The sequence below is a fragment of the Bufo bufo genome, chromosome 1 (genome assembly GCF_905171765.1).
Source record: "Bufo bufo chromosome 1, aBufBuf1.1, whole genome shotgun sequence".
Lineage (NCBI taxonomy): Eukaryota > Metazoa > Chordata > Amphibia > Anura > Bufonidae > Bufo > Bufo bufo.
In genome coordinates this window covers 544278292-544305506 of record NC_053389.1, presented here as the reverse complement: position 1 = coordinate 544305506, position 27215 = coordinate 544278292, and positions in this window count along the sequence as shown.

The window sequence follows — 27215 nt, the reverse complement described above, 5'->3', positions numbered from 1 at the left end:
GACATGTAACTACTATTTTTAGTCCCTCTACAGTTTTTTAGTCCCACCATTGTTCACTATTTTTAGTCCCTCTAATAGAGAGACCATTTTTACCATATTGGTGAAGAAAGGACTTTCACTATTGACATTTCACAGTTTCACCATTTTACCTTATGATCACACAGGAATTTATCTGTGCAATTTTGTAATTTTTCACCTTATGACTTTGTACAAACTGTTTTATCATCCATATGGATCCATTTGAACTTTTACCTAATAAGTACCCACCTAATAGCGGTACCACACATTAACCCAAACCCTAATCTATCAGGTACACACACCTAGTATCCGGATCCGTCTTGGGTATGTTAAAGATAATACAACCGGATCCGTTCATAACGGATGAATATGATTGTATTATCAGTAATGGAAGCGTTTTTGTGGAAACCCTGCCGGATCCAGCAAAAACGCAAGTGTGAAAGTAGCCTTAGCGATACAAGAGAACAAGGTCAGGAAGGACCAAAACGTCAAACCTTGCATGAATATTCTGGATTATGCAAAAAAAATATAAGAAATTAAAAATAAATAAAGATTAAAGTGCATCCATAACATTTAAGTGGCACAAATCTCTTCTTGATATACTGTATAAGGGATTTAATATCCTTAAATGGTCACTAACTTTCCGCACAACTTTGCATAAATCAATAGTACAAGTGACCATAACTAACAAAAGATTCAGATTACATCATCCCATAAAGGTCTTTAGAGAGTGGCTGGTGGAGGAATGAGCAGGAGCTGAGTGTGGAGCTGAGTATCTGATGGGCTTATTTGAGGTCTAACATGGGGGGACTGATGAGAGTTCTGATGCGGGTCTGATCTAATATGGGGATGTGATTTTATTTCTGATCAAACATGGGGGTCTGAACTAATATTAAGGTCTGATCTGAGGTCTGACATGAGGGTCTTATCTGATATAGGGGTCTGATCTGGAATAAGGGTCTGATCTGAGGTCTGACATGCAGGATCTGATCTGAGATCTGATATGGGGGTCTTATCTGAAGTCTGATGAAGATTGAGGGTGCAGTTTGGAGGTCTGATGAACATTGGGGGTCTGTTCTGAGGTCTGATGAAAAATATATTTTTCTTATTTTCCTCCTTTAACCCCTTAAGGACTCTATTTCACCTTAAGGACTTGGCCATTTTTTGCAAATCTGACCAGTGTCACTTTAAGTGCTCATAACTTTAAAATGCTTTGACTTATCCAGGCCATTCTGAGATTGTTTTTTCGTCACATATTGTACTTCATGACACTGGTAAAATGAAGTCAAAAATTATAATTTTTTTGCATAGAAAAATACCAAATTTACCAAAAATTTTGAAAAATTTGCAAATTTCAAGGTTTTAGTTTCTCTACTTCTGTAATACATAGTAATACCCCAAAAATTGTGATGACTTTACATTCCCCATATGTCTACTTCATGTTTGAATTATTTTGGGAATGATATTTTATTTTTTGGGGATGTTACAAGGTTTAGAACTTTAGAAGCAAATATTTAAATTTTTCAGAAATTTACAAAAAAAATATTTTTAGGGACCACTAGAGGTCTGAAGTCACTTTGCGAGGCTTATATAATAGAAACCACCCAAAAATGACCCCATTCTATAAACTACACCCCTCAAGGTATTCAAAACTGATTTTACAAACTTCGTTAACCCTTTAGGTGTTGCACAAGAGTTATTGGCAAATGGGGATGAAATTAGCGAATTTCATTTTTTTGCCTAATTTTCCATTTTAACCCATTTTTTCCACTAACAAAGCAAGGGTTAACAGCCAAACAAGACTGTATCTTTATTTCCCTGACTCTGCCGTTTACAGAAACACCCCATATGTGGCTGTAAACTACTGTACGGCCACACAGCGGGGCGTAGAGTGAAAGGTGCGCCGTTTGGTTTTTGGAAGGCAGATTTTGCTGGACTGGTTTTTTGACACCATGTCCCATTTGAAGCCCCCTGATGCACCCCTAGAGTAGAAACTCCCTAAAAGTGACCCCATCTAAGAAACTACACCCCTCAAGGTATTCAAAACTGATTTTATAAACTTTGTTAACCCTTTAGGTGTTGCACAAGATTTAATGGAAAATAGAGATACAATTTCAAAATTTCACTTTTTTGGCAGATTTTCCATTTTAATAGAAACACCTCATATGTGGTTGTAAACCGCTGTACGGGCACACGGCAGGGCGCAGAAAGAAAGGAATGCCATACGGTTTTTGGAAGGCAGATTTTGCTGGACTGTTTTTTTTGACACCATGTCCCATTTGAAGCCCCTCTGATGCACCCCTAGAGTAGAAACTCCAAAAACGTGACCCCATTTTACAAACTACGGGATAAGGTGGCAGTTTTGTTGGTACTAGTTTAGGGTACATATGATTTTTGGTTGCTCTATATTACACTTTTTGTGCGGCAAGGTAACAAGAAATAACTTTTTTGGCACAGTTTTTTTTTTTTGTTATTTACAACATTCATCTGAAAGGTTAGATCATGTGGTAATTTTATAGAGCAGGTTGTCACGGATGCGGCGATACCTAATATTTTATTTATGTAAGTTTTTTACACAATGATTTCATTTTTAAAACAAAAAAAGTTTTAGTGTCTCCATAGCCTAAGAGCCATAGTTTTTTCAGTTTTTGGGGCGATTATCTTAAGTAGGGTCTCATTTTTTTGCAGGATGAGATGGCTGTTTTATTGGCACTATTTTGGGGTGCATATGACTTTTTGATCGCTTGCTATTGCACTTTTTGTGATGTAAGATGACAAAAAATTGCTTTTTTTAAACCGTTTTTATTTTTATTTTTTTACGGTGGTCACCTGAGAGGTTAACTCATGTGATATTTTTATAGAGCCAGTCGATACGGACACGGCGATACCTAATATGTATACTTTTTTTTATTTATGTAAGTTTTACACAATGATTTCATTTTTGAAACAAAAAAAAAATCATGTTTTAGTGTTTCCATAGTCTAAGAGCCATAGTTTTTTCAGTTTTTGGGCGATTATCTTGGGTAGGGTCTCATTTTTTGCGGTATGAGATGGCGGTTTGATTGGCACTATTTCGGCATACATGCGACTTTTTTGATCACTTTTATTACCTTTTTTGGGAAGTAAGGTGAGCAAAATTTCAATTTTCTCATAGTTTTTATTTTTTTATTTTTATGGAGTTCACCGTTTGGGGAAAGTAACATGACCGTTTTATAGATCAGGTCGTTACGGACGCGGCGATACCAAACATGTGTAGGGAATTTTATTTTTTTCATTTTTAATTAGTGATAAATGTGTTTTTTTATTTTCACTTTTTTTCCACTTTTTCTTACTTTTTTTTACCCAGACCCACTTGGATCTTGAAGATCCAGTGGGTCTGATATCTGTATAATACAGTACAGTACAATATATATTGTACTGTACCGTATTTTACTTACACTTTGTCTGAACAGATCTATGCCTCTAGCATAGATCTGTTCAGCACCATGGACAGCAGGACGCCTGAGAAGGCGTCCTGTTGCCATGGGAACCTTCCCCGCTGCGAAGTTGTGGCCACAACTTCGCAGACGGGGAAGGGTAAGGACTGGGGCTCCCTCCCTCTGTCACCCCATCCTGTCGAGGGGCTGCAAAGGCACAGCAGCCCCCCGATGGGAGAGGGAGGGAGCCGCATTTTACTGTTAACTCTTTCCATACAGCGGTCCGTACGGACCGCTGTATGGAAAGGGTTAAACGGCTGACATCCATTCACAGATGTCAGCCGTTTATACCATGGTGTCAGCAATGTGCTGACACCCTGGTATACCCACTAGAAGCCAACGATCATTCGGCGGGAGGCGGGCGGGGGATCGCGATCCCGCCTGCCGCACCGCCCGCCTCCCGCACCAACCCGCACCGCCCGCAACACCCCTCCTGCACCTCCCACCAGGCTAAAATCATGCAGGGGTGCAGGGGGGGGATACATATATATTTGTGCCACACTAAAGTTTCTGATCGCCGCGGTCAGGGACCGCGGCGATCAGAAACAGCAGAAATCGCAACAAACCGCAGGTCTGAATTGACCTGCGGTTTGCTGCGATCGCTGATACGGGGGCGTCATATGACCCCCCCAAGCGTTGTGACAGGATGCCGGCTGAATCATTTCAGCCGGCATCCCGTGCGGATTAACCCCTGGGGCACCACAATCTCACTTTAAACTCATGACGTGCCGGTACGTCATGGGTCCTTAAGGACTCGGGATCCAAGCCGTACCGGTATGTCATGGGTCCTTAAGGGGTTAAAACCAGAATGTGCCTGTCAAGGTTTCTAACGTGTGGTTGCTGTTAATGACCACACCTCTTGTCTCAGGTGTAGCTTAGTTGTCATTTCAACTCCCCTATTTAGTCTGGCTTCACTCATCATGCTATGCAGTTGATAGCTTCAGTTTGGTATTGGAAGTACTGGTGTATGGTCCTCTTCTGAGTTCCTGCTCGTCCTTTTACATCAGAAGTTAAGTGTTACGTCCCTTTTATATTTTCTTGTTTCCCCTCTGTCTTTTATTTCTAGGCCTCAGGGAGACATTTGTTCTTTCATATTGGAAGGAACAGGCCATCTCAAGCCCCGACACTACTCCAGGGAAATTCAGGGTTTCCAGGGTCTCACGTTCCAGTGTATGAACATTCCTACCCTCAAGGTCTGTTCATACGGATATGAGTCAGGGATAGGATTAGGGTTTCCATGGGTGGTGTCCGTTTCCCTTTCCCTAGCTTTGAGACCTAGTTCCTTTTCCCTTCCTCCTGTTGTTGGTGTGGTTTTCCCTCCCACATCACTACGTGACAGTACCTTTTCAAGTGTGTCTTATAAGCAAAAAATACAATAGCTTTGAAGTGATTTTACTTATTCAACTGATTTTAAGATTGTTTTCTCTTGACACATTGTTTTTTATGTTAGTGGTAAAATTTGGGTTGATATGTTTTACATTTATTTATTTAACAAAAAAAATTCCCAGTTTTCTAAATTAGAATTTCTTTACATTTAAAACAGAGTGTTACAATACTGGTGGACACAGCTGGAATCTGGTAGCCAGATGGAATAAGCCAGACAGTTATTAACTGTAGAGTTGTAGTCCGTAGTGTAGCTTGAAGTGTAGATCACGAGGTAATAATTCAGTGAAGAGTAGAAACTGTCTGGGAAAGACAGTTTTGAGGAGCAGGAGACTTGAACAAGTCACAATACTCTAGCAATGATTGAATTGCCTCATGGGTATAAGTAGCCCCAAACAGAAAACAATATGGCTTCCAATCAGCACACATCGGCCATATTTGTTAAGGGCAAATCCTAGGACAAACATAGCAGCCTCCAGTGGTGAAAGGTGGAAGTGAAACACAGTAGTTCAGAGTGAGTGAAACAGCGGCCACAAGTGGTAAATTAGAAAAATACATCAAGATTCTGACATCATTCCCTTTTTCAGCAGTGACCTCCGGATGATGCTTGGCTCAGTTTTCCTGGATATCTTTGGTTAAATTCCCTAAGCAGTCGGGGAGCATTGGTATTGTTTACGTGTTCCCATGAATTGTCCTCAGGGCCATACCCCTGCCATTTTATTAGGTATTGTAGATGATTTCTAAGAATTCTATAGTCCAGTATCTTTTCAACAGTGTAATGTTCTTGTCCATCCACTTCAACTGGATCAGGGTGAGGCAAGTTCTGTCCTGGAAATGGATTTGGAACAACAGGTTTCAGAAACGATACATGGAACACATGATCTACCCTCATTGTCTTGGGAATTTTTATGCAAAAAGCTACTTGCATTAACTTTGAAAGGCCCAATACATTTTTTACCTAGTTTTGCTGAAGGTACATGAAGTTTCAAATTCTTCGTAGAAAGCCATACCTCATCTCCCACTTTGAAAGCTGGAGAAGGTCTTCGGGATTTATCTGCTGTTTACTTGAATTCTGAATTACTTAAATTGATTGAATTCTGTCATTAACTGCAGGAATGGGAGTGTCTCTGGGAAAATTAGGAAGGATACTCGGATGGTAACACAAATTGACAAAAAATTTTGTTTGTTTGGTGGAAGCATTCTAAGTATTATTGTATGAAAATTCTGCCATTGGAAGCAAATCAACCCAATCATCTTGCAAATGGCAAATGTAGCATCGGAGATACTGCTCCAAAGTTTGGTTTGACCATTTTGTTCAATCTGACCATTTAATTAGGGGTGAAATGCAGATGACAAATTAACATCAATGTCAAGTGTTTTGCAAAATTTTTTCCAAAATTTAGATGTAACATGTACTACGCGATAAGAGACAACTTCATCTGGTACTCCGTGGAGACGAAAGACATCTTGGATAATAAGATCAGCAGTCTCTATGGCAGAGGGAGACCAGAACATGGAACAAAGTGAGCTGCTTTTGTCAGTCGATCAACCACAACTAGGATGGCATTTTTCCCTTTATAGGCAGGCAAATCGACAATGAAGTCCATAGATATAGACCCCCAAGGATGGGACGGAATTGACAGATGCTGCAAAAGTCTCACTGGTAAAGTATGAGGGCTTTTATTCATGGCACAGGTGTTACAAGAAGAAACATATTCCTTCACATCCTCTTGATAATCAAGTAACCAAAAGAAGCATGACAGGAGTTCTTTTGTCTTCTGAATGCCCTTGTGACATGCTAGTTTAGAGTCATGCATTAATTTTAATACTCTTAGTCGTACAATCTCTGGCACATAAATGCAATGTTTGTGAGTCTATACTTTATTTTGAAACGTAAGGGATATATCATCTGGTCGGTTCAGGAGAACTGGATCAGTCTCATATTCTGCCCTTATCTCTTCCAGCAGATCTTTGTTAGTAACGACCCCCACAAAATTGGATTCCGACAGAATGGTCGTTAGTGGTGCAGGTGAAGAGGAATCATTTGAGAACAGTCTTGATAAGGCATCAGCTTTTCTATTTCAGGAGTCAGGCCTATAAGAGATCAAAAAATTAAATCGATTAAGAAACAGACTCCACTGAGCTTGACCAGGAGACAAACATTTAGCAGATCTGATAAACTCTAAATCATGATTGTCAGTTAGCACCACTATCTGCTGTGCTGTTCCTTCCAAATGATGTTGACACGCTTGGAAAGCAGCAAATGGCTTAAAGTTCCTTGTTTTCAACATCATAATTCTTTTCTGAAGAGGTCAGTGTTCGAGAAAAATAAGCACAAGGTTGTAGCAAGTCTTTCTCACCAGTTTTTTTGTGATAGAATAGCCCCTACTGCACAGTCAGAAGCATTAACTTCAACAATAAAAGCATGTTCAGGGTCAGGATGAATCAGTATAGGAGATGTGGTAAATTTTGTCTTTAGACAAAGGAAGGCATCCTGTGCTTGAAGAGACCAAATAAATGGTATTCCCTTTCTTGTTAATTGAGTAATTGGTGTAATTATAGCTGAACATTTTTTTTATAAACCGTCTGTAGAAATTAGCAAATCCTACAAAAAGTTGAACCTCTTTCACATTCCTTGGGGTCGGCCAGTCAATTATTGCTTGAATATTGCTGGAGTCCATATATAATCCTACAGTAGAAATTACATAACCCAAGAACTGAATTTTCGTCTGATGAAATTTACATTTCTCCAACTTAATATAGAGTTGATGAGTTTGTATACGCTGTGACACAACTCTGACATGGTTTTGGTGTTTTTCTTCAGAATTTGAGAAGATTAGTATATCATCCTGATAAATTACCACAAACTGATCTAGCAGATTTTTGAAAATGTCTGTATGGGCACACCACAGGTCTCAAAAGGGAACAAGCACCATTTGGCTTTTGAAGGGCAGAATTTGCTTGAATGGTTTTTGGGTAGCATGTCACATTTGCAGAGTCCCTGAGGTACCAGTACAATGTAAAACCCCATAAAGTTACCCAATTTTGCAAACTAAACCATTTATGGCATTTAACTAGGGGTATAGTGATTAACTTGACCCCAAAGGAGGTTCATAGAATTTTTAAAGACTGGGACAAGAAAGTAAAAATTACATTGTATTTTAATTTTAAAGGCAGTCTGTCACCACTATATGACCATATACAATACTTACATTGTCCTGTAGCACACCTATACATGAATGTAATGGTACTTTTTTATTTTCTTTAGACTCGCAGAAGCTCCTACACACTGAACGCCACCCCTGGGCACTTGGGAGTGCTCATTTGCATATGAATTAAACTTTGTTTCTCCTGCTTCTGCAAGTCTAAAGAAAATAACAAAGTGTTATGCAAGTGGGTGTGGACCCACTGCACCACTGACTGGCTATACTCTGGAAGGGTGTGACTAAGCAACTACCTGGTCTTCACTAGACCCTCTGATGGTGAGGATAGGCTTGGGCCATTAGGTAGTTCCCAGGTGCCACTCCAGAGCAGTCCCCGAGTCAATGGCACCTGATCAGGGGGTCAGAGATACCGGTGCAAGCATCGAAGGGAAGTATTTGGTCAGGGCAGGCAGAAATAAAGCAAGGTCCGTAAAAGAAGTCTGAGGTCAGAGGCAGGCAGCAAACAAGCAAGGTCCATAAACAAATTCTGAGGTCAGAGGGAGGCGGCAAATAGGCAAAAGCAGGGAACGGTACACAGCAAAGCAGAACTAGAAATACACTTTACACCTTTACACTTGGAACTAGGCAAGCTAGTGACCCTGAGTTACTCAGGCATCTTCCTGTGGTAGGAAGCACCTTTAAATATTTCCTGTAATCCAGCCTGTGAGGAATATGGATTATTATTTTGTCAGCCATGTTCCCACACCAGACATCAGCTGTCAGATAGCAGAGGTAGTAAACTCCACAGGGGGGCCCTGCTTCAAAGCCCAGCCATATGGACACCGTTGTTTACAATTTCTCACCTCCATTCAGCCAGCCAGAAACCCAGCTAATGGAACAAGAAAAACCTCTCTTCAGGAGTCTAGACCATTCCCCAGTACAATCAAAATTATCAGACTTTCTGTAACCGGCAATTCATAAGGAATTATGAATCGCCCATCCATCACAGGCATAAACCAGATACATATTTGGGTCCCTGTGGCCACGATGAACAGGCTTGTGGTCATAGTTGGGCGGTGGGATGCTCAGGAGGGGAGATACACATATCTCCCCACAGAAACCAAATAACGGTACCATGCTTGGACTCTACTAGTAGTTGGAACCCAGGCGGACCCATTGGTCCCAGAACCACCTCCCTGCGACATTCTGGTCTGAAACCATGAGCCCTAATCGGTTTTGTGGCTCAATTGCTGCCAGCCCAGAAGAGGGGAGTGGACCCCTCCCAGAGGCCAGGAGGGGAGGGGCCAACTACAGGTTAAAGGTTTGTGCCAGCAAGCAGGCATGTCATTTCTCTGAAGGGAGGTCACATCGTGCCATGTGTTTAGAGGGACCTGCAACCAGCTGACATCACTGCCTTCCATGTGACTACAGGTAAGAACTCATCACAACCCAAAGGACTCATATACCTGTTAAACTGACTTTTGTTCTGCTTAACGCTGTTGTACCATGCCATCTGTATTTACCACTCAGACCACTGTATATATTTTCTGTGTATATTGTGTTATGTCTAGTGAGCCCTTAAGGCAATTAAATATATAATTTAATCTTGTGCTATTCTGGTATCTTGATCACGAATCCCCACGTCCGTGTTTCGGCATAGTTATACGCTACCGCGGGTTGGTTTCTTACCCTATATAATCCCGTTAGCAGACCGGGCTTATATCAAACAAGAAACTGGTGGCAGTATACCCGGGCTGAGAACGCACTGTTTCACTGGGGCAGTGAAAAGGCTCTCTCTGCTCGTTAGGGTTCTAAACGAGTGTCTCCAACCCTCTGCCTCTCTGGGCCTGCATAGACAGGAGGCAGCTGTGTAAACTGTACCAAGACTGACCTTACCTGCTCCTCCGTGACGTTACGCTCACGCCTTGGTAACCAGCAACCATACCTATCCTGCTAGCTCTACGTAGTTGACGTCTGACATCAGTTGGGGTATGGTATTCGTCACACAGCCATAGGCTGGTGAGACAGAAGGCGTATATGTGCTGCCTCACAAGTGAGGAGAGACACACCCATGCAAGTCCTAACAACAGCAGAAAATAAACTCTGGCATGGAGCACAGATGCAACAGTTAAGCTACCTGCTGCCTGTACTTGTCAGCACAGCGCATGGCAGCAGGGGGGAAAGAGGGAGCCCGGTGCCGGTGCCCGCGGGTAGGGCAGCAGAGCTAGCACGGACCACTGGGCTAACAAAAGGTACCATTACATTCATGTATAGGTTTGCTACAGGACAATGTAAGCGCTGTATATGGTCATACAGTGGTAACAGACTCCCTTTAAGTAGTTTTAGCCTCAAATGTTTAATTTCCCCATGTTGTAATAGGAAACAAAATACCCAAAATGTTTCTACATGACAATATGTATGACAATATGTCATATGTGGTGACAAACTGCAGTTTGGGCAAACTGCAGGGTTCAGAAGAGAAATAGTGCATTGGAGGCCGAGTTTGGAGATTTATACAGCAATGCCTGAAAACTGCAGAGGCTCTGAGGTGAAATAAAAAAAGAAACTCCGAAGTAGTGACCCCATTTTGGAAACCACACCACTCACAGAATTTACCAAGGGATGTTGTGGGCATTTTCACCTCACGAGTGTTTTACAAAAGTTAATGCACAAAAGGCCATGCAATATGAAAAGTGCAATTTTTCCATGGATATAGCACTTCAGTGCCCTATATGTTGTTCCCAGATCATGCTATCTCAGACTTACACCACACTACTCTAAATCATAGGCAGGTACTACTGGATATGGGAATGTCATAAATATGGACATAAGCTGAGGTATGGGCACACAGCAGGGCCCAGAAGGGAATGAGTGCCATTTGGCTTTTGAAGTTTGGATTTTACTAGAATGGTTTGCTAGAATTGTTGGGATCCAATGGCTGCTCTATCAGAGCGCCGTACATGTATTGCGCTTTGCGTGAATGGTATGTTCTCTGTACCATATACAGATGTAGCCAAGCTAAAATTGACTCTGATAACATATCGAACAGTGTTATCTTGGTTATCTTGGGACAAAAGCCATTGAAATACATTAAAAAGTTAGTTATACTTTTCTTGCTATTCTTTTTTTTTTTTTTTTTTTTTTTTTTAAATTTTTTTTTTCAAAAGTAAAGAAGAAAAAACCATAACAAAAACAAAAACAAATACGGTACATAGTAGATAAGTAAGGCGTCTGACATGACGCGAACATCAATCACAGAGAACATACATTCTGAGAAGACTATGTTTTGACAGTAAGGATTCAATACATATCTCAAGATCAACCGATTACTATTACATGAGTTCAAGGGTCCCGCAAGTGAAACTCTAACTAGGAGAGGACTTAACAGTCAGAGTTACCGTCCCATCATACTAGGGGAAGTTTATAGATAAGCCGGCAATTAGGAATTAATCATTAGCATCCAATGACCAATTACCAATAACCCCTTTTTCGGAGTTTAAATAGCTGGTTAGTGCGGAAATCTGTATTCCCTCCAGAGTCTCCATTGATTCACAAACTTTTGATGGTTCCTAGCCTCCCATGCGGAGAGTTCCTCGAAAGAAAATAGTTGATCAACTTTCTGCTTCCATTGCTCTATTGAAGGGACGGAAGTAGAGAGCCAATATTTCGGGACCAATAGGCGAGCAGCAGTAATTAGTTGTTTAAATAAGAAGGGGGGGGGGGAAAGGAGTTAATGGGTTCATTTATATCGTAAATATTAAGTAGAGCTTTAAAAGGAGAAGCAGTCACTGATATTTGGCAAATCTGACTGCTAAGGCGAAAAATTTCCTTCCACCAGACTTTTATAATAGGGCAGTCCCACCAAATATGAAAGAAAGATCCCCTTTCGTCCAAGCACCTCCAACATCTATCTGACGCTGATTCAGAAAAGAGACAAATCACATCTGGGGTTTTATACCATCTGGTCAACAGTTTGTATCCGTTTTCCTGAATACGAACACATCTAGATAGGTTATGCGGAGTTAAAAATATATCTGGTAATTTGGAAATAAGAAATTCATGACCTAAATCTCTCTCCCAAAGCTTTATGTAGGCAGGCTTAGTGATTAGTGGTTTGGAATTCAGCCTATGAAAAAGTTGAGAAATCAACTTTTTAGGTGAAATGGGGTTGTGAATAAGAGCTTCAATCCATACAAGTGGTCTTAAGAAATCGCTAATGGAAATGTGTTGTGAAAGATAGGAGTGCAGGTAAGACAGAGGGGATACACAGTGTTGGTATAGAGAAAACTTCTTTTGAAGTTCTGAAGTAGAAAGGGCTTTACCATCTATATCAAAGAGAGAGGAAATGGCAACAGCAGAATCTTTCAAGGCTCTAGGGGTGCTTTCATTCACCAAAGTAAGGGCAGTGCCTAATATGTCTTTCAACGTGAGGAGTGAGATGGAAAGGGTATTGAGCAGTGTGTGGTTTGAAGCCATTTCCATGCTTTCAGAGTGGCCTGGATGATAGGGTAAGGTGAAGAGGGGATATTAATGAAGCTGGCATTACCCAATAGTAAGGAACGAAATGGTTTCCCTAGGAGTTCCTGTTCCATCATCACCCATGGTTTGGAATTGGAGTTTCTTAGCCATTCTACCACTCTGGAAACTAGAACTGCCCTCCCGTATAGTTCAGGATCCGGTAACGACATCCCTCCAGATCTTTTAGGGCGAGCCAAAGTGTCATATGCCAATCTGGGTCTTTTCCAATTCCATATAAATTTACGGAAGATCCTTCTAAGTGAATCATAGTAAGCTTTGGGTAAAGGAATGGGCAAAACCTGTTGCAGGTATGTAAGGCGAGGTATTATCAGGGACATAAGAAGGTTTTTCCTCCCTATCCATGATATTATGTGGGTATTTAGGTTATCTATACTGGAAGAAATGGACTGTAGTAAAGGAGCATAATTAAGGGAAAACAGATCCGATACATTAGGGCTTATCTTAATACCCAGAAAAGTGAGATGTGGAGAAGACCAGTCAAATGCAGAGTTATGTTTTAATCGTTGTTGTTTGACTAATGGGATTCCAAAACAGATGACTAGTGATTTCTGTTGATTAATTTTAAATTTAGAAAGGATACTATATTTATCTAGGTGGTTTTGGATAGCTGAAAGGGATTTTTCCGGGTTTGAGGTCATGATCATAATGTCATCAGCAAAGGCCGCTAGCTTATGCTCACGACCCCCCAATGAGACACCTCTCACATCCGAATCCATCCTTAATTGGGTTAACAGAGGTTCAAGAGCTAATACAAACAATAAGGGCGAGAGAGGACAACCTTGGCGAGTTCCATTTCGAATGCTAAAGGGTTCTGATATATCACCATTCACTAGAATCGATGCTGAGGCCTGGGAGTACATGGCGAATACAGCTTGAACAAAGGGACCAGGCAGGCCAAACCCCAAGAGCACTTGGTTCAGATAGGGCCAATTTATCCTATCGAACGCTTTCTCCGCATCTGTGCTTAGGAGAAGGAGAGGTTTTGATCGAATGGTAGAGTAATAAACGACATTCAATACTCTTGCAGTATTGTCTCTACCTTCCCTACCCCGGACGAAGCCTACCTGGTCCCCATGTATCAGGGATGGTAAGACTGCGGATAGGCGATTTGCTAACATCTTCGCCAAAAGCTTTAGGTCTATGTTAAGTAGGGAAATAGGTCTATAATTTGCACACTGGTTTGGGCTTTTCCCCTCTTTAGGTATTTAAGTTATATGGGCTGTTGTCATATCTCTCGATAGTTGTTTCCCTTGAAGAGTCGAATTGCACACAGAAAGCAAGTGGGGGAGGGTGTATTGTTGAAAAGTTCTATAATAAGAGACAGTCAAACCATCTGGGCCTGGGCTTTTGCTGGCGGGAGCTTGCTTTAATGCAAATTCAAGATCTTCAAGCGTAAACGGTGAAGATAATTTCTGTTTGACTTCTGCAGTCAATATTGGAAGGTTAAGAGAGCTCAAAAAGGCGGTTGTTAAGGAAGTGTGGGATTCCGAAGTGGTTACAGAAGGTAAGTTATGCAGGGATTCATAGAACTCCCTAAAACGGGTTGCTATAGACGTTGATGAGAATAGAGGGGTACCCTGGGGGGAGTCGATTTGGTGAATATGATTAGCCGTTTTCCTGTTTTTTATTCTACGCATCATGAATTTTGATGCCTTGTCGCCATGGGCGAAGAATTTGTGTTGCGAGTTAAGGAAGTACTTAGCTGAAGCGGATTGTAATAGAGATTTTAATTCTGCTCTAAGATTGGAAAGCTCCAGTAAATGGGGGTCTGACAAGGAGCATTTATGCAAAGATTCAAGAGATTTTATTCTTTGACAAAGGTCATCTATTTTTTTTCCCCTCTCTTTTTTAAGGAACGAACCCAGGCTAATGAAGTGTCCTCTAATATAAGGTTTATGGGCGTCCCATAAGGATTGCTTGGATGTTTCTGGGCGATTATTCAAGGTAAAGTATTCTTTCAGGAATTCTGTTAACCTTTTTTTGGCCATGGGGTTTTCTAAAAGTGATTCATTTAGTCGCCATCTAAATTTATTCGGGTTTGGGGTAGGAGCTATTATTGAGAGATATATGGGGGCATGATCCGATAGATGTATGGATCCCACTTTTGCTTCTTTACATAGCTCCAAGTGAGTTTTAGATATAAAAAGGTAGTCTAACCTTTGGTACGACCCATGCATATTAGAATAAAAACTATAGTCCTTTGTATTAGGATACAACGTACGCCACACATCTACCAGATGTAAGCTCCAAAACTTTTCCCTTATCCAGCATAATGTTTTATTGGATAAGGAGGATCTCTGGGAAGAAGAATCAATTTGTGGAGTTAGGGTGACATTAAGATCCCCTCCAAGGATCACCATACCCTCTGCGTAATTTTCAATAATGGGGAATACTTTAGAAAACCATTTTGCTTGGCCGGTATTGGGGGCATAGAGGTTAATAAAGGTGTAAAGTTGTGGACCTATACTGCCCTTGACCAAAATGTACCTCCCCTCTGTGTCCTGCAAATGAGAGGCATATTTAAATGGCACTTTCCTTTGAAAACCAACACTCACCCCACTGGAAGCGGATGAGTTCCCACCACAGTGAAACCACTGGGAGTAGTGGCCATAAGATAGGTTAGGGTAGTGGTTGAATTTAAAGTGCGTCTCCTGGAGAAGCAGAACACTAGCCCCAGATTTCCGCAACAGTGTGAAAATCTGACTCCTCTTGGAGGGAGAATTGAAGCCCCTAACGTTATAGGATGCTACCTCTAAGTCAGCCATTATGTCTTTGTCTGCAGGGATCACCCAGCGGGGGCGTGTCTGCCACCCCAGGAGACGCTCCACCTCCACATGGTAGCCCAGCCATAGGGATGAATCGGTTAGATGTCTGGTGCTTCCTATGGATTCTCTGAGATTTCAGAAAAAGAGAAAAAATATGTACCTTAAATAAAGAAAAAAAAGGAAGAATAAGAAATACAACAAGAAACATGTTGAGAACAAATAAAAGAAGAACATATAAGTCCTGAGGGACTCTAATAAAGGGGGGAAATGGCATTTGCCAGTTTTGACCCGGCATATATGTCACATGTGATTAGTCGTTCGAACAATAATTATCTAGTAAGCCTATTTAAAGGGCAATTATTTTGAGGTATAAGCCCCATGGGCCTCCATCACCGATGACATGGACGAGAGAGAGCAAGAGACACTGAGTACACATTTTAGTTCTTAGATACTGAAAACAGTTCAAACTCTTATGTTGTTGACAGCTAACTGAACTACTACATATGTTAAACATAATTTAATTAGCTAACAGCGGTATCAGATAGAATCCTAATGCCTATTCTAACACACTTTGTAAACTATAGTTCATAACGCCTCTAATAGGATGCTATCCGTGGTCTTGTTAGCTGGCTTTATACCATATTCCTCAGATTACATTGGGCATGTAAGGTTATAAATTCAAAGATGCCACAAAGCGCTAGGGACCTGTCATGCAGCGGTGTTAAAGAACTTAAATATTCGCCGCATACTGAATGTAGTTAAAAAAATTAAAAAAAAAGAAAGAAAGAAAGAAGAAACTTAGGCATCGCAAGTAAGTGCTTCAGGTTATAGGCTTAAACAATCATGGGATGTAATATAAGGGTGATACGATGGGGATGACAAACAGTACTCCGGAGACATCATACAAGAGGTGGGGAAAAAGGTAGGTAGGGTTAGGGAAGACAGAAGGCAAAGTGATTTATACTCATCCCATGAGAAACGATTATCACAATGCATAAAGTCTCAGTCTCAGAAGACATCAGTAGCGATGCGCCTCGGGGTGAGGGGGTGAGATTTCTTCTTTTCCTTTTGCCTCTGCGCCTTAGGTGTACCCTTCATTTCAAACTGTGCCACCTTGGGTAGTTTCGGGAGTATGGCGATATCCTGGATAGCGTCCCAATCTTCAATATCCAGGGGATTTAAGTCCAGCAGATCAAATGCAGGGCCTAAGTCCTGGTACGATTTAATAGTGATCCTCCTGCCTTGGAACGAGAAGGTCAAGCCGAACGGGAACTGCCATCTATAGAAGATTTTGTTATTCCTGAGCCAGTCGGTGAGGGGTTTTAAAGCCCTTCTCTTCTGCAATGTAACTGGAGCCAGGTCTTGGAAGATGTTGATCGACACTCCGTTATATTTGGCTCCCCCAGGCAGACGAGCTTTGTTTATAATTGCTTCTTTGTCCTGAAAATGGAGGAACCGGCAAATTATATCTCTGGGTGGTTCGTTACCCTGTGGTTTTGGGCGCAGTGCCCGGTGAGCTCTCTCAATCGTTATGGAGGAGGAGCGTTCTGGGCCCAGTAATTCTTCGTATATCTCCTTAACAATGGCAGAGGAGTCTTGCGTGGATTCTGTTTCTGGTACGCCCCGGAATCTGAGATTATTCCTTCTCCCTCGATTTTCCTGGTCCTCCAGGGCATTAAACGCAACATTGAGGTGCGTTTGGCATTTTCGTATGCTGAGGGATGTTGCCGCTTGGAAGTCCAGGATTGCGGCCTGGTTGTTCTCTAGGGCTTCCACTCTGCCGCCTATGTGTCTGACATCTTGCCTCATAGAGGAGAGTTCGCTGATAAGCGGTTCCATAGCCCTTTGTAGGGCTGTGTCCAGGTATTTTCTAGAGATCGGGAGGTGCCTACGGTGTCTCGGATCCTCAGCGTCGCTACCGTCAGCTTGGGTCTCGATTTCGCTCTCCTCTGTCTCCCTGCATGGTTCCGGCGCCATTTTAGATTCCCTCGCGGCACATATTGCCGCAGCCTTTTTTATGAATTTATCCATGTCGCCACAATTCGACGAGGGCTTGGAGTGTTGGGATGAGTCCCCTGACTTTTGTTGTCCAATCTTGCCCATTTTTGGAACGATAATGCTGATAATAGCTAATGAAAAGCCGGGTCTGAGCAGCAGAGCTCAAGCGCACACTTCCATTCAGATCAGGCGCTAGCTCCGCCCCCCCTTCTTGCTATTCTTTACCTAATGCGTTAACCATCAAGTTTACTGAAGCTTGGCTGCATCTGTATGTATGGCGATCATCCTTTAAAGCAGGGATGCTCAACCTGCAGCCCTCCAGCTGTTGCAAAACTACAACTCAGAGGATGCCCTAATAGCTGTAGGCTACGTCGGCATGCCGGGAATTAGTTTGCAACAGCCGGGTAGTTTTGCAACAGCTGGAGGAATGCAGGTTGGGCATCCCTGCTTTAAAGTTAGGTTAAGAAATTGGCATTGGGGGGGTTGCGCTGTTTCAGTCTTCGCCTCAGGCAGCAGAAAGGCTAGGTGCACCCCTGGACGGAGAGGTATAGTTCCACTGCCCATTTACAAGCCCAATCAACTCCTGAACACCTTGCCAATATGATATTGATGACCTATCCTAGGGATAAGCCAACAATTTTTAAACGGCAAGAGGACTTTGGCAAGTTCATTGTTTTTTATAGCGCCATTTATCCCTAAGCTTTATATTTTATTTTGTATTTCAAGAACAGTGTTCTTCAACCAGTGTCTCAGGAGCCTCTCAAGCTACCTTCACTTAGTTCCCCAGCTGTTGGCAGGAAAAAATACTATAAGGTACTTGTGGCACCATGAATGTCAGCACTAGCATTTGTAACTGACAATACAGTAAGAACGATATCACTATTGGGGTCATTTATCAAACTGGTCTAAATTAGAACTGGCTTAGTTTCCCATAGAAACCCGATTCCACCTTTTATTTTTGACTGCTACATTTGAAAATCAAAGGTTGAATCTGATTGGTTGCTATGGGCAACTAAGACAGTTCTACAGACAGTTTGAGAAATTACCGCATATATCTTTATTAGACACTTTCACTTAAAGGGAACCTGTCACCAGGATTTTAGGTATAGAGCTGAGGACATGGGTTGCTAGATGGCCACTAGCACATCCGCAATACCCAGTCCCCATAGCTCTGTGTGCTTTTATTGTGTAAAAAAACCGATTTGATACATATGCAAATTAACCTGAGATGAGTCCTGTACGTGAGATTAGTCAGGGACAGGACTCATCTCAGGTTAATTTGCATATGTATAAAAAAAAAATTACACAATAAAAGCACACAGAGCTATGGGGACTGGGTATTGCGGATGTGCTAGCGGCCATCTAGCAACCCATGTCCTCAGCAATATACCCAAAATCCAGGTGACAGGTTCCCTTTAAATATTAAAAGTTTTCAAAGGCTTTGATATAAACCAGGGAACAGAAACCTTCGACACTCCAACTGTGGTGAAACTACAACTCCTAGCATGTACACTTGCTTGGCTGTTTACAGAACTCCCATAAAAATGAATGGAGCATGCTGGGTGTTGGAGGTTGTTGACCCCTTATGTAGACCATCAATATCAGATCATTGCAAATCCAACGCCCAGTGCCCTTACCCATCCTTAGAGTTGAGCGGACACCTGGATGTTCGGATTCGACGGGTTCGGACGAACTTCACAAAAAAATTCAAGTTCGGTACCCGAACTTGACCCCGAACCCCATTAAATTCAATGGGGACCCAAACTTTGGAGCACTAAAATGGCTCTAAAAAAAGTCATGGAAAGGGCTAGAGGGCTGCAAAAGGCAGCAAAATGTGGTTAAGAGCATGGCAAGTGCTCTGCAAACAAATGTGGATAGAAAGATGACTTATAATAACCTAAATGATGTAAAAATAAAAAATAATAATCTTGATCTAGGAGGAGGAGGTCCATATGGAGTAGTAGGTTGAGGAGGTGGTGGATGTGGCGGTGAAGGTGGAAGTGGCGGTGAAGGAGGAGGAGGTAGCTAACACTGTTTTTTGTTTTTGTTTTTTATTTTATTATTTTATTTTTTTGTTCAAATTTGGGTAGACCCCAAAACATTGGGAAATATAAAAAATAAAACAAAGAGAAAGTGCACTCATTTTAATGGACGTGAGCTTGTCCACATTGGCTGTGGACAGACGGCTGTGCTTCTCTTTGATAACGCCTTCCTGCCGTGCTAAACAAACGTTCAGACAATACACTGGCTGCAGGACAGGCCAGCACCTCCAAGGTGTAAAGGCGGGCAAGCTCAGGCCATGTGCCAAATTTGGAGACCCAGAAGTTGAAGGGGGCAGACCAATCAGTCAGTACGTGTAGGCGTGTGCACACATACTGCTTAACCATGTTGCACGTCCCCGTGACGGCCTTGATCCAATAGGATATCTTCTCTATCAACTTTTGATGTTCTTTTATGCACCTACCATGGTGATCACGGGTAACGGGGAATCAGGGTTCCATGCCGGAGAGGGAGCCTGACAAAGGGATACCACATCCAAGGGAGGTCAATGGATAAAATGTGATCGATCAGAAATGTAGGACAAGTTGTTAAAGCGGAAGCATCCAAGTAAAGGAGGGGGCGCGCGGCAATTACTCACTCCCAACTCGGGGAGGTAGTGACGATAAATAACAATACAGGACTCTTAAGATGCCCTGTTATAGTAATGATTAATAAAAAATTACAGGGAATGTCACTGGCAGTGGCGTAACTACAGGGGAAGCAGCTGCTTCGGGGCCCGGGCTGACAAGGGGCCCGGCGCCCAGCAGTGTGAGACACAAAGTTTCCAAATTATCTAATAGTTTTTCAGGCCAGGCCCCTTCACATACAGTGCAGCTCCAATTGGTGGCCTGGTCTGTCCATCACCAAACACCGCCCCCCTGTGTGACCAAATGTGAGCAGCAACACAATCTCCAGCACAGCCCGAAGCCTGATTCCGCCCACTCATATGACTGATCACGTGCTCCTGACATCATGAAAGGTCCTTTTGCTCACTATGAACTCGTATCTCCTGAGGTCGGATATGTAACTGAAATAATATATAGCCAGTTCACAGTGAGTTGGTCCCCCCCCCATACCTCAGTGTACAGTCCCTCCACATCTTAGTGTACAGTCCCCCCCACATCTTAGTGTACAGTCCCTCCCACACCTCAGTGTACATTCCCCCCACATCCCAGTGTACAGCAGTCCCCCCATACCTCAGTGTACAGTCCCCCCACATCTCAGTGAACAGTCCCCCCATACCTCAGTGTACAGTCCCCCCATACCTCAGTGTACAGTCCCCCCACATCTCAGTGTACAGTCCCCCCATACCTCAGTGTACAGTCCCCCATACCTCAATGTACAGTCCCCCCACATCTCAGTGTACAGTCCCCCCCATACTTCAATGTACAGTCCCCCCACATCTCAGTGTACAGTCCCCCCACATCTCAGTGTACAGTCCCCCCACATCTCAGTGTACAGTCCCCCCCACATCTCAGTGTACAGTCCCCCCCACACCTCAGTGTACAGTCCCCCCATATCTCAGTGTACAGTCCTCCCACATCTCAGTGTACAGTCCCTCCCATACCTCAGTGTACAGTCCCCCCCACATCTCCGCGTACAGTCCCCCCCACACCTCAGTGTACAGTCCCCCCCACATCTCAGCGTACAGTCCCCCTCACATCTCAGTTCAAAATAAGTTACTACATGAGTAGGTTCCTCATACTTACGAACTCCATGATCCATGTGAAAAAGCACGTTAATCTCCTGTTTCTGATCCACGTGATCTGGGAGTGCCACGTAATGTTGTGACGTCGGTAGGTCTTTGCCAAGTATAGTATTTAGCCATTGCCATAGGACATGTGAATGGAGCATTTCCAGCACTGATGTAGATACGGGGGTCGCAGAAAACCAGAGCCCCTCGCCTTTCCTGTACTGCTTCTGGGGAACTACAAGTCCCAGAATATTAGTTCTTGCGATAGGTGTAAATCCATTAAAAGCTGGCTACTTGTAGGCTTCCCTTATGTCTGGAGACAGTGAGCTGTGGTTTTTAGGGGCTCAGACCATTGGGACAGTTGGTGTCAGCCCTGCAGCAATACAGCAATACATAGAATGGGCACCTATCCTACAGCAGGGGTCATACTGTGCTGTACATACAATGTAGTGTGACGTCATATTCACCTCTTTGGTTATATTACACAGGAAAGCACAATTCTGCAGCAACCCCCGCCCCCTTCCCCCAGCCCTTGTCTATGCTGCCCTGGTCTGTGCCCCCCTGGCACCTGAGTTGCGAAGTGCGCGGGATGGGGGGCCCCATACAAAAAATTGCTGTGGGGCCCAGTCACTTCTAGTTACACCCCTGGTCACTGGGGTATTTTGGATTTGGAAAAGTTAGACAGGAGAGGCCCTGCTGCCGCTTTGTTGACTCTAGATAATTTTTGCCTGATCGCACGTCCCTGTGACGTCCACGATCCAATTGGATATCTTCTCTATCAACTTTCTTAGTTCTTTTATGCGCCTACCATGGTGATCACGGGTAACGGGGAATCAGGGTCCCATGCCGGAGAGGGAGCCTGAGAAAGGGATATAACACCCAAGGGAGGTCAATGGTTGAAATGTGATTGAGCAGAAATGTGGGACAAGTTGTCAAAGCGGAAGGATCGAATGAAAAGAGGGGGCACGCGTCAATTAAAGACGAATTTTAGAAATTTAAGTCCCTGTCACCTATGCAGTGCAGAGATTTTTCATCAGCAAAAATGGGTTAATGTCACACACCAATGGAACAGATGATTTTTTTTAATTTCGGTCCCTGTCAACAATGCAGAGCAGGGTTTTATTCACTGCAAAACTGGGTTCATGTCACCCACCAATTGAACAGACGATTTTACAAAAATTTGTTCTCTGTCACCTTTGCAGAGCAGGGGTTTGTATACGGCAAAAATTTTAAAATGTCACCCGAGAATGTAACAGACGCTTTTGCACCCTGCTCCCTCTTTTGCTGTGCTGGTGCCTCTGTATGACCACCGCCTCTTCCTCCAAACTGCACACGTCACTCGCATGACCTTGATTCACTATTGGGTCTAGTACCTCATCATCCTTCACATCATCTTCCACCCACTCTTTACCCCTGCCCTTCTTTGTCGGTCTACAGACTGCAGAAAACCGCAGCAGTTGGCACCTGTGTTTCGTCATCATCAAAGACTTGCTGCGGTGGTCTTCCCATGTCCTCATCCTGAAACATAAGTGGTTGGGCATCGGTGCACTCAATATCTTCCACTTCTGGGGCAGGGCTATGTGGATGGCCCTGGGAAACCCTGCTAGCAGAGTCATCAAAATGCAGACGAGACTCCTGCATGACATGGGGCTTAGACTGCTTGGCTGATTTGCAAGGGGGTGAGGTGAAAGACTGATGGCCATGGGCTGCAGGTGCCAACTCTGATCTTTCAGCAGCAGACTGGGTGGGAGACAAGGAGAAGGAACTGGAGGCACTGTCAGCCACCCAATCTACTATCACCTGTACTTGTTCTGGCCTCACCATTCATAGAGCCGCATTTAGCCCTATCAAATAACGCTGAAGGTTCTGTCACCTACTAGCACCTGAGGAAGGTGTTTAACTTGTGCGTGTAGCTGGCACAGATCGACCACGTCCTCTCCCTGCAACAGGAGCTCCACCAACACCAGCAGCACCACGACCAGAACCACGTCCCTTATTTGATGCTCTCCTTATTCTTTGCGTTCACCAACCAAACTAACAGATGGTTTATGTCAGGCGACAATGTAACCGCCAATAGTGAACAATTAAGTTCACTAACAGTAAGGCAGTGCTTTTTAAAACCTGGATATAACTGCAGTATTTAAAGCTTGTATTGGACTGTAACAAATGCAGGAAAAGCCCCAAATGTAGCATCTTGCCCAAAATGGGTGTTTTTTTGAAGAAAAAAAACTGAATATAACAGCGGTATTTAACGCTTGTATTGGACTGTCACAAATGCAACAATGGCCCCAAATGTAGGGTCTTGCACAAAATGGATGTTTTTTAAAAGCAAAATATAACAGCGGTATTAAACGCTTATATTGGACTGTCACAAATGCAGCAAAGGCCCCAAATGTAGTGTCTTGCACAAAATGGGTGTTTTTTTAAAACCAGAATATAACAGCGGTATTAAACGCTTGTATTGGACTGTCACAAATACAGCAAAGGCCCCAAATGTATTGTCTTGCACAAAATGGGTGTTTTTTTTTTTAAACCAGAATATAACTGCAGTATTTAAAGCTTGTATTGGACTGTTACAAATGCTGAAAAGGCCCCAAATGTAGAATCTCGGACAAAATTGGTGTTTTTTTAAAACCAGAATATAACTGCAGTATTTAAAGCTTTTATTGGACTGTCACAAATGCAGCAAAGGCCCCAAATGTAGTGTCTTGCACAAAATGGGTGTTTTTTTTTTAAAACCAGAATATAACTGCAGTATTTAACGCTTGTATTCGGCTGTTACAAATGCAGCAAAGGCCCCAAATGTAGGGTCTTGCACAAAATGGGTGTTTTTTTAAAACCAGAATATAACAGCGGTATTTAACGCTTGTATTGGACTGTCACAAATGCAGCAAAGGCCCCAAATGTAGACTCTAGGACAAAATGGGTGTTTTTTTTAAACCAGAATATAACTGCAGTATTTAAAGCTTGTATTGGACTGTCACAAATGCAGCAAAGGCCCCAAATGTAGTGTCTTGCACAAAATGGGTGTTTTTTTAAAACCAGAATATAACAGCGGTATTTAACGCTTGTATTGGACTGTTACAAATGCTGAAAAGGCCCCAAATGTAGAATCTAGGACAAAATGGGTGTTTTTTTAAAACCAGAATACAACTGCAGTATTTAACGCTTGTATTCGACTTTCACAAATGCAGCAAAGGCCCCAAATGTAGTGTCTTGCACAAAATGGGTGTTTTTTTAAAACCAGAATATAACAGCGGTATGTAACGCTTGTATTGGAATGTTACAAACGCAGCAAAGACCCCAAATGTATATCTAGGACAAAATGGGTGTTTTTTTAAAACCAGAATATAACTGCGATATTTAAAGCTTGTATTGGACTGTCACAAATGCAGGAAAGGCCGCAAATGTAGTATCTGTCACAAAATGGGTGTTTTTTTAAAAACCAGAACATAACAGCAGTATTTAATGCTTATATTGGACTGTCAGAAATGCAGCAAAGGCCGCAATTGTAGTATCTTGCACAAAATGTTTTTTTTTTTTAAAACCAGAATATAACTGCAGTATTTAACACTTGTATTGGACTGTAACAAATACAGCAAAGGCCCCAAATGTAGTATTTAGGACAAAATGGGTGTTTTTGTAAAACCAGAATATAACTGCAGTATTTAAAGCTTGAATTGGACTGTCACAAATGCAGCAAAGGCCCCAAATGTAGTGTCTTGCACAAAATGTTTTTCTTTTTTAAACCAGACTCTAACAGCAGTATTTAACGCTTGTATTGAACTGTCACAAATACAGCAAAGGCCCCAAATGTAGGGTCTTGCACAAAATGGGTGTTTTTTTTAAAACCAGAATTCAACTGCAGTATTTAAAGCTTGTGTTGGACTGTTATAAATGCAGTAAAGGCCCCAAATGTTGGGTCTTGCACAAAATGGGTGTTTTTTTTTAAACCAGAAAATAACAGCGGTATTAAATGCTTGTATTAGACTGTCACAAATGCAGTACAGGGCGCCAATGTACTTTTTAGCAAAAAATAAATAAATTTGTCCCCATAGAATCTAACAGATGGTTTTACTTGGATTGTACTTTACAGAAAAAAATCTGAATATGTCACCCCCTGGGTCCCTCAACTCATAGACCGATTTCCTATATTATTTTGCCTTCCCCTGGCACACATGCAGTGCAGGTGCACTTAAAAAATGGGTATATGTTGCCCACTGAACTAAAAGAACAGGGTTAAATTATTGTCCCTGGTACATATTCAGTGCTGGTGCACTGAACTTGCACAAAATGGCCGCCGACGCCCACCTAACTAACAGACGGATAAAACTATTTTTTCTGTGTCACTGGGCTCAGGGCAGGATAATAAAATGTTGCACTGCACCCACAAAACAAAATCGCTGTAGATCGCAGAGTTAACAACAACCACTTCTGATAACATATAGATTCTTTCCTATTCTCTCCCCCACAGCAGCAGCATCCTCTCCCTACACTAGTAAGAGCAGAGTGACATGAGGCACTATGTGACTCCAGCTAATATAGAGTCTGGGTCACATGCTGCACTGGCCAATCACAGCCATGCCATTAGGCATGGCTGTGATGGCTTCTAAGGGCACACGAGTTAAACGCTTGTTGATTGGCTGCTCTGCTCTACTCTTTTACTGAAAAGTTCGGGTTCGGGTCTGGGGTCCAAAAATCCTAAAGTTCGGGTTCGCTCAACCCTACCCTTTATCTGACTGAAGGAGCCACAACACTCTGTCAGGCACTATTGCTGCATTCCCTACATTGTTATTAGTCATAGCAGCACATATTTCATAGTGGCTGTGCCTGGTTCTGCAGCTGCAGGCCCAAATTACGCGGTAGGTAAAAATATTGAAAGTATTTTTGATCCAAAATGAACATTTACTTGCTGAAACCAGAATACCCATTTATGTGACAGATTTAAAATGCATGCATTTCAAATTGCAACAGAAGTGCACCAAATTAATATTTAAAACTGCTTTTGCTGTCTCAAATACAATGTGATATGATAATGTCCTAGAATTAAAGTATGTACCCAGTATAGCACATAACATCTATGTACAACATTTCATTTTTAGGCTAAACTGTTTTGACTTTCACAGTTATTGCTCACGTTGCACTATTCACTCAACCTGGTCTGGGCTATGATGAATAGTAGTGATGCTGTTCATTTCACAGTATGATTTCAAGCTCTGAATGAAAGAGTTTACACTCGTCACAGCACATTTCAGACAGGAATTTATCCAGGCAAAATGCAAGTGTAATTTCTAATTTGCATATGAAAAGCCTGTCATTTAAGTCTAATTGTTTCCTGACTTATAAAATAGCACTCAGATATGTGCCCTGTCTCCTGAAGACGGCTTGTGTTGATCAGCACTTAACTTTCATCTATACAGTTCAGAATTTTATATAGAATTATAAAGTTAGTATGATGTATAATATAACTTCAAAAAAACCTGGAGAGATCCACAATATAAGAATGCAAAACGCACATTTATATGGAAGCTATACATATAGTAGACAATAGTGATGGACGAACATCAGCTGGGATGATTCGCAATCGCGCGAACACGATCAAATGTTCACGAACCGCAAGTTCGCGGCATGACCTATTCACGTTAATGGCAGGTGAACCTGAAAAACCTTCAGATCACATTTGCAGCCACACGAATCGTCCCACAACATGGACAGTGACATACCAGAGGGGGATCAATGGAAAACATTCCCACAAAAAATATGTATTTTAATCAGGGGCCATTTTTATGAGTCCTAAAGGGAAATTCTCAAAAATATGCCCTGCTAGAGCCTAGAAGAATTGTATTTTAGGCCACGGGAGTACAGGCCCCAAACTTTAGGCATTCATCGGACAGAAAACATCAAGTGATTTTGTGGCTTGTGGTATATTAGACGCTCATTGGATATCAATTTTACTGCAGGCCAGTGGAGTACAGGCCCCAAATATTAGGCATTCAACGGACAGAAAACATCAAGTGATTATGTGGCTGAAGGTATATTAGACGGTCTTTGGATATCAATTTTACTGCAATCCAGTACAAATACATGTCAAATACGTATGTTTAAAATAACTAAAAATATAAAATTGCATTAAAAACATGCCTAATAAAATTCCCCCTCT